Here is a 9,792-nt window from a genome sequence, read left to right on the forward strand (position 1 = left end):
CTTGCTTGGAATGGTTAATTTAAGAATTTCGTTGTTATTTTTTTTTTACTGGAATGGCGTTATAGCCGACGAAACTATGCCACTAATTCGTCGGCTATAGTAATTTTTTTTTTCCAAAGGGTTTGGCCGTACGAATTATGGTATGTTTCGTCGGCTAAAACACTACTAAAGCCGACGAAACAGACTCTATGTTCGTCGGCTATAGTTATTTTTAAATATTTTAATTATATACTTTAGCCGACGAAACAGAGATATTCGTCGGCTAGAGTTTGTCAGTAAAGCCGACGAATATACTGTTCGTCGGCTAAAGTCTGGAACAATAGCCGACGAATAATAGTTCGTCGGCTAAAAGCTGGAACAATAGCCGACGAAAAATAGTTCGTCGGCTAAAGTCTGGAACAATAACCGACGAAAAATAGTTCGTCGGCTAAAAGCTGGAACAATAGCCGACGAAAAATAGTTCGTCGGCTAAAGTCTGGACAATAGCCGACGATGGTCTTTAGATTCGTCGGCTAAAGACATCACCGACGACCCTTTCCCGACGACACTATAGCCGACGAGCCTTCGTCGGCTAAGACCTTAGCCGACGAATTAGGATAACAGGCCGACGAAAATATTTCGTCGGCTATTTTCGTCGGCTAAAGTACTTGTGCTGGTAGTGTAGTTTACTTGATTTATATACTTTCCTTTAGATTGTGATGTTGCGTTGTACTTACGATTGTGATCCAAATAGTTTATGGATCTTTGTTGTTTGCTTCCTTTTAGATTCTAATACTGCATAGGATGTGCTCTTTCTGAGTTTATCTTTCTGAGCTTATTTTAAAGATCTTTAGTGCTCTGTCTGAGTTTATATTAGTCTATGTGTGAAACAGCAACACGAATATGTTAAAAGAGTAGTATTCTAGTAAACACTGTATTTTTTGTTATATAAATGGTGTTATATAAAGTCTGATATAACTTATTGTTATATAGGTTTGTATATGTTTCGTGTCCACATGATGCTGATATGCTTCATAGGGTGTTGATAGAGTGTTTATATAGTTGGAATATTCATCATAATTTATCGACGTTGACAATGGATAATTACACCGCTAATGATGCAATAAACATTAGACATAATATGGATAAAATTTTCACTCCGGGTCCTATTTCATAAATATGGATAATTATGCAATAAACATAAACACGTACATAAATATTAAATTACGTACCCAGCCGCCAAAATAATCTGCGAACTCCCTGTTGTGGTACTCGAGATCACCTTGAATGTCTGGAAAATATAGATAGATGTCTTTCCAGTTTTCAACTTCTCGACAGTTAATCAATACCCACCAGTGGGCAATGACTAGCTCATATGGTTGCAACTTGTAGGAGTCTGGCAAAATTCCACACACTTCAACATCACTGGAGACTATGGAAAGATTGAACTTCGGTACATCTACCGGCATGGTTTGCAGAGTTTCCTTCAACGCTCCTAAATACAACTTCATGTAGGTAACGCACTCGTGCGCAATATATGCTTCAGCTATACATCCTTCAGGCGCAGATTTATTAGCCACATAATCTTTGTAGTCTCCAAGTTGCCTGTAAATCAAGTTGCAAAATGTTATGATTATTGAACATGTATATATATTGAGTAATTCAGGTGTAAAAAACGTACCTTTCCATGGGATACATCTAAGTGTAGTGTACTGGACCGGTAAGCAACAATTGCTCGGGAAGATGGATCATCAGGTGAGGCATGATGTCAAAAAAATTGGAGGAAATATCCTCTCAAATTTACACATGATATAAATGATGTCCTCTTGCATTTCCCGGAGGTTAGATTTTTTCACTTCCCGTGTGCATAACTTTTGGAAAAATCTTGCCAACGCTACTAACGGCTCCACCACCGGACGGGGAAGGAACGGTCGAATGAAAACAGGGAAGAGACGTTGTAGCAGGATATGACAGTCATGACTCTTCAACCCGTACATTTTATTGTCCCGGAAGTTCACACACCGAGCTATATTTCCTACATAGCCTGAAGGATACTTCACACAACTCATCCACCTGAAAATTAGGTTCTTCTGGTCAGGCTTCACGGTGTAAGGAGCTTGAGGCATTTTTTTCTTCCCTTCTTTCAACCACAGATGTCTTCTTAATTGCATTTTTTTAGATCAATGCGTGCCTTAGAACCGTCTTTCGTCTTCCCCTCCAAGTTCAGCACTGTGCCCACCACACTGTCGCAAACATTCTTTTCTATGTGCATCACATCTAGGTAGTGCCTGATCAACAACTTACTCCAGTATGGGAGTTCCCAGAATATGCTCTTATGTGTCCAGAATTTGTACTTGTCGGGTCTTTCAGGTATTGCCGCCACAATATTGGGATGATTGCTGAGTTGCCCAAAATCGTACTCATTAAGCACTGCCAAAATTTCTTCCCCCGTCCATCTTCTAGGAGGCACACCGTTTTCTATGGTCCCATCAAATGCCTGTGCATCGAGCCACCATTCGTGATCATATGGAAGTGTCACATCCCGACCCTTAAATTTTTACCTTATTTACTAGCTTGATTATAATAAGAATTTTACCGTCTCCGTCATTGAGTTAATAGTTTAATTGGTCCATAGAGGGGTTTCGGGGACGATTATGTGCGGAGGATTATTCGTAGGAGGAAAATATGACGACGGTAAAAATAGTAAATTTTAGCTAGTAAAAGGTAATTTTTATTCGGGTATTATTTTTTCGGGGTGTTTTATTTTGGAGTGGGTTGATATATGAGTATTGGACCAGTTTGGAGAGGCCCAAACCCATCTCCCTCTTTTTCTCTTCTCCCTCTCTCCCGGTTTTCCTCCCGAGCCCCTCCCCCTGCCGGAAACTTCTGGCCGTCCGCCCGCCGCCGTCCGGCCACCATCTGCAGTCGCACCGGTCTCGTTCGATCGGTCTCCAACCCAGCATCCTCCCTGGCTCGGTGACAGCTCCCCTAGCGCCGCCGTGAGCGAGGAACGACGCCCGAAGCTGTTGGAAGCCGTGGTGGTTCCCTCGTCGGAGCTCCCTCCTCCGGCCACCAAAACCGGCGATCCTTAGCTCGTTTTGTAGCCCTCCTCCCGTGCAGCAACCCCTCCAAAGAGCTCACCTTCTCTTGAGCTAGGTAAGGAGAAATGTGGAGTTGAAATTTCTAGGGCTTTTAGGATGTTTTTAGTCGATTACCCTAGTTAGGCTTGGAATTGGTGTTTGTGCTAGTTAAGAGAGTTGTAGAGCATGATGAGAGGATTATTCTATCAAAATTTCATAGGCATTGGAGGTCGCCGGAATCGGCCTTCGGCTGCCGCTGCCGGCAGAGCCGACGCCAGCGCCGGAGCTGTTTGGGAGATTTTAATGTTTTTAAATTTGGAATATTAAGGGGAGTTTATTGGAGTGAGTTATGGAATTTTTGGATGAGTTTTGGATAGGTTTGTGAATATTTTGGCTGTGATTTAATGTAGAATCCGGCCGTTGGATTAAAGTTGTTTAAACTGTGGGAAGGTGTAGTTACGGCTGCTGGTTCTAGGGTTGAAATGTGGACCATTTCGAAGTTAGGCAATGACGAGCGTGTTTATGGCTCTCGGTTAATTTTGCCTATTTTGCTTAAATATTGGAATTTCGGACTGGGAAATTAATATTATTTTTGGATCAGGTCGTGAGGAGGCTCGAGCTGACGAGGCCCCAGATAGACATCAGGCTTAGGCCTAATTTGTGAGTGGACTTTTATTTTAAATAATGTGCATGCGAAATAATTTATGTGGTTAGAGAATAACCGAAATTGAGAATTTCGGTGAGTATGTATATATATCCATATTTGGATGATTATGAGAATAATATGTATATGAGGGAATGCTAGCCAGCTATACGTGCTTTTCCACCATATTGAGGTAAAATTCCATTATGGTGCGATGTGAGCGTTAAACGTAATCGTCGTAGCCCTATATAAATATAATAATTTATATAGGGGATATGCACGTATATATATATATATTTATACACCGTCTTTTCCACCATAATGAGGTAAAATGCCATTATGGTGCGACGTGAGCGTTAGACGCAAGCGTCGTAGCCTTGTGTGAATTTTCTATTTGTCTTTGTTGTCTCAAGAAAATTCATACATGGGATATGACGAGTGTAATACATACATATTTTATGTTAGCCTGAGAGGCTCTTATTTTTTGAAGTGTTGGTGACTAGCGCGGCTAGTCACGTTTCGGTAAATTTTAAAAGCTTTTGAGCTGGTTGCATGCTGTTAATTATTTTTCTCAGAAGTTAATTTGGGAAGCATAAAGATTTATTTTCTTTTAAAATTTATTTTTGTCCACTCACTCTAACGTGTTTCAAATGTCTTCCCCTGGGCTCTTTGTTTTAAAATGTCCAGTCTGCAGAGTTCGGGTTGGATCTAGTAGGAGGCGAGGCATAGTCACCAGTTTTTCCGCCAGTTTTCATCAGTAGGTTACTTGTTTAACTTACTAGTGTTTTCTTGCTTCTGCTAGTGTCTAGTAGCTCTGAATACTTTGGGATTATTGTATATTATTTCGGTAGTGTGCTCGGTCGGTTGACTTCATGTTTAGAATTTCTAAAGGATAAGATTTGTTGTTTTTAGCTGGATAAGTATGTGACATTTGGACGTGCTGTAATAAGAGTAAATTTGAATTTTTCGAGTTAGGGTTGTCCATTTTCAAGGGAGGTTTTATCAATTTTTACAGTAAATTTTCCTTGGAGGTGGTCCCCGCATGACTTACTCCGGGTTTCAGGGTGAAATTCGGGGTGGGTCCTGTCAGGAAGGAGAGTACGGTGACCCAATTTGCATATCTTGTTGCAATGACTGCTGCTCCCCTCATCGCTAAGGCACTCTGGACAAGCCTTGTATCCCCTAACAACGTTGCCCGACAACATCCCACGGGCAGGAAAATCACTGATGGTACCAACAACCATGACATGCATCTGGAACATCTCGTGCATGTACTTGTCATAAGTGGGATGACCAACGTCCCACAAAAATTTAAGCTCTTCAATCAAAGGTCTCAAATACACATCGAGACACTTCCGTAGATAACCGGGCCCCGGAATCAACAAACTCAACATATTGTATTCCTTCTTCATGCACATCCATGGAGGAAGGTTGTACGGTACCAAAATCACCGACCATACACTGTATTGAAGACTCATGTTGCCAAAAGGGTTGAACCCGTCGGATGAGAGCCCGAGCCTTACATTTCGGACCTCTAACGCAAAATGAGGAAACTCCCTGTCTATATGCTTCCAAGCCTCCCCGTCAGTAGGGTGTATAAGGGTATGTTCGTCATGCAATTCCCTATCAGCGTGCCATCTCATAGCTTCGGTCGTGTGTGAAGACATGTACAACCGCTCCAGCCTATCCCTCAAAGAAAAATACCGAAGTACCTTCACAGGTTTCCTGTTGCCTGCAGGAGTCAGCTTAAAGCTGTCAGTGTGACATACCAGACATGCGTCAAGGCCACCAAGGTCATTCCCTTCTGGATCTTTACCCCAGAAGAGAACGCAGTCATATCTGCATGCATGGATCTTGATGTAAGAAAGCCCAAGATCTTTCAGGATACATCGGACCTTATGATGAGTGGTAGGAAGACGATGACCGTGGGGCAGCATCGAAGCAGTGTACTGTAGATAACCATCAACAACTTTCACAGTCGATTTTGTCTCAACTTTAATCTTCATTACGTCCATCACACTTTCAAGAATGGTCTTCTGACAACCGGGGTACACAGGGGTCTGTTGGAAAGCAAGTAGTTTGTTGTACTTGTCAATACCAGCAGTGTTGACAGCTCTAGAGAAGGGCTGCACCGGGTCAGGCATATACTGTCCTTGAGCGCATACACCGCTCTCATAAGGAAACATGTCGTTGATGAAGGCCGTTGTTGGATCGTTGGATGTACTGCCTGTCTCAGAAAATTGGCCATGATCATGCGGACCCCCTGATGATGTTTCACCATGATATAACCAACATGTGTACTTCTCCCAAAACCCATTACTCTTCAGGTGCTGCCATACTTTGTCAATCGCAAATCGATGCATATCGTTACGACACTAATATTTCGTGCACGGGCAATAGAAAATTGTATTCCCGTTAGCATTAGCCAGCGCATATTCCAGAAAACTCATAATTCCTTTACCATATCTTTTGTCCTATTTTGGAAGCGAAATCCAACTCTTATCCATATCCTGAAAATATAACAAAATATATATGTATAACGCTAGCTAATTATTAATTAAATTCTATGTCATATATATATAAAATCTCAATTCATTTATATATATTCTACGTACTACAACTAATTGATAACAAATTAATTAACACAGACATATATATATATATAGATATACTTAATTAATAATTACATAACAATATTATATATATCAACATCATCACAAAATCATCATCAACAACTTCATACCATCAACACAATATTATAAATTAATTAACTATATATATATATATATATATCTACTACTTATTAACAACAACTTCATATATATTATACTAATACATACAACTAAATACGATCAACACACACACATATATATATATATATATATATATATATACATCCAACGTACTCAAAATCTATCAATTCAATCACACTCAAAATCGATCAACTCAAATAAAACTCAAAATCAACATATATACACATGTACGTACCTATATATAGCTCCACAAACTAATTATGGACAGATTTCAACAACACCCAAATTTTTTATCCCGTTTTTTCTTTTCCCGTTTTTTTTTCTCAGATGAGCTGCTGTCCAGATCTGCGAATATAAAGAACTTTAGCCAACGAAATTTTAATTTCGTCGGCTAAAGAATGTTTAAAGTCGTCGGCTAAAGTCTGTTAATTTAGCCGACGAAATAAATTCTTTAGCCGACAAAAATATAAATTAGCTAACGAAGGAAAATTTCGTCAGCTAAAGTCTACTTTAGCCGATGAAAAATTGATTCGTCGGCCTGGTTTTTTTTTTCGTCGGCTAAAGCCTTTCTTCTGGTAGTGTATGTAATTCCCTTAACAATATTTATATTAACTAAGTTTATATTTTTAGGTCATAAATAAAGCCGAGGAGCCCAAAAGAGACAAAAGAGGGTAAATCTTGAAGGAAAAGGAATTCATGTTGTGCAAGGAAAGCAATCAGAAAATCTATCAAAAATCGTCAGTCAACTTCGACAGAAGATTGTGATTAGCTCACAATGATCTAGGAGATGTGCCATATATCAATGGAAAGCTACAAGAGTCTAATTTCCAGAACTTTTTACAGATCGTCAATACCTATTTTGGAGAAGAAGTTATGACCGTTTGAGTGGCCAAATGTCAGTCTGCTCGAATTTCTGATTTGGACCAAAACTTCTATTTTGAGGCCCAGACCACATTGGCAAGCCCATGGATGAGTTTTGAGGGTTTCATAACCCTAATCACAGGAGAAAAGAGGAGGAGGACGGGAAGATTAAAGGAGGCAGTGATCTCACATCATCAGAACGTCCATAGTTGCGGACTCGCACAAGGAAGCCGCCAAGCCATCATTGATCTCCCCATCATCCACGGTTTACCTTTCCTTTGTCATCTTTTATTCTCCTTGTGTGATTTTGCAGCCATGTGTGGCTGAATTCTCTTAGTTAGGGGCAAGGTTTGAAGCCTTAAGAATGTTTTAGATATTGTTTTGAACCTTGGTTTCGAATTATTAAGTCTTAGAAATTGTTTATTTGGTTTTGGTTTATGGGCAACTCTTGCTTGTTTATGTTTATGTATGCGCACACAGAACATTATGAACTTGTGAGTGAGGCTAGAATTAGGTTGTTTAATCTTCTAAATGGTTAATACGGCTTAGTTCAAAGTAGTAAAACCTATAGGACAATAGGTGAAACAAAATAAAAAGGATTGCATGCTAGGTAGGCGTTCCACACTAGTTTTGCATACTTGTTCAATCAAACTTTCAATGATCTTAATGCTTAGAATAATTTGTTGATAGGATAGCGTGTATACCTTGATCGGTTATTCTAAAGGCTTAGTAATGGTGCGTTCATCTTGCTTAAGTATTCAAGAGAAGTAATAAGGACTTATGCAGTGCGTTCACGGTTTGTTCTTGATTGATACCGAATAATTGAAGTTTTGGTTGTTAACATGTCTTGAAACATACTTGGTGGTGGATTTCCAAGTTTCTAACGTCTCATCCATCTGATCTTTTCTGATTTATTTTGTTTCTTTGTTTTCTTTTGTTCATAATCACAAAACCCCATATCTCTAGTACTATAATATTTTGTTTTTTCTTGTTTTGTAATTAACGTAATTGTAAAGGTACCCTCAATCCCCAGCTTTTATAACGATACCCTTATTTGCTATATACTACAATTGACACAAAAGGGTTTTTAATTGAAACGCCCGGTTTCGGTCGCTATCAGACCACTTCGAAAAGGATATCGATCGACAATCTGGAGATTCAAAACCTACTCTATCCGAGAAATAGTCAAATCTCCATTGGGGTCTGGAAGAGGCGTGATTGCCTTATCTATTGGGTGATTGATTTCGCAGATCAAACGATTAAGTTTCAACCTTTTGATGACGAGGAATGTTTGATTTCACTTTAGATTTTGGTTCGTGTTTGCGACTAGGCTATGGGTGATGACTTCTTTCACAGTTCTGAGGTAGCTTCTTTCACAGTTTTGAGGTGAATCAGAATGAGCCCTACCAAAGAAATCATCAAAGGGAAGAATCAGAATGAGCTTTGATGATTCCTTTGGTATATCAGCCTCAGGGCAATGTGGTGACTTGGCGATTCTTTGGAAATCTAATTTAGTGAAAGTTGATGTGATTGATCATCATGACAGATTTATTCATTGTCTAATCAATGACTTTGTTACATCCCAATTTTTGAATGAAAAAATTTTAAAAATTTGGGCATGATAAAACTCAAAATCTTAATATCCCACAACCTGCTCAACAATTTCCAAACTAAAAACAAATACTGGAAAAGTAAATGTCAATAAACTCATCAACCGAGTTAATCATTATATCTCCTTAATTACAACAACTTCCAAAAGTCTAGTAATAAACTACTTCGCTCACATAAGCTTAACAACAACTGCCATAAAATACAAATAATGTACATCGTCTAAAACCAGCTCCTAAGCCACTACCTCAACCCTGTTGATCATCACCTGTAGGTCTAACCCCTACACCATGAATTGGTGCACCGGGTTGTAAACAACAAATCCGGTAAGCTTTACAAGCTCGTATGAGTAAATCTATACTAAAAGACTCTAACCAACATCACGAGATAAAACCGGTAATTCCTGCTTTAGAACTTAGTTCAGGAATCACCTCAAAACCATAAATTCAAAAGAGAGTAAATAAGAGAACACAACAATTCACAAAACGATCAAAATCATAAGTGAATCCTGTAAAAATGATAGTTCAGGAATTCCACTAAAAATCACACAAATAATATTAAAGAATCTCCTGCATTAAGCATAGTTTAAGAGATTCTCAAAACAAGGAATTTAAATGACAACACATAAGAACATCACACAATCATTTCTCAACTCTTACTTATGAGTTCATTAACACTTAGTCATCCCCCATAAGTAACCAAACAAAATGCGTACTCATGGGTTCGTCAACACTTAGTCATCCCTCATGAAGTACCGACAGACAGACTAGAGCTCTATACTGATCGTAACCAATCACCCGGCCAAGGCTTGGTTCCCGATCAACCACGAAGGCTCCTAATCTAATGCACACAATCACCACTAAGACAC

Source organism: Fragaria vesca, linkage group LG1 (genome assembly GCF_000184155.1).
Source record: "Fragaria vesca subsp. vesca linkage group LG1, FraVesHawaii_1.0, whole genome shotgun sequence".
Lineage (NCBI taxonomy): Eukaryota > Viridiplantae > Streptophyta > Magnoliopsida > Rosales > Rosaceae > Fragaria > Fragaria vesca.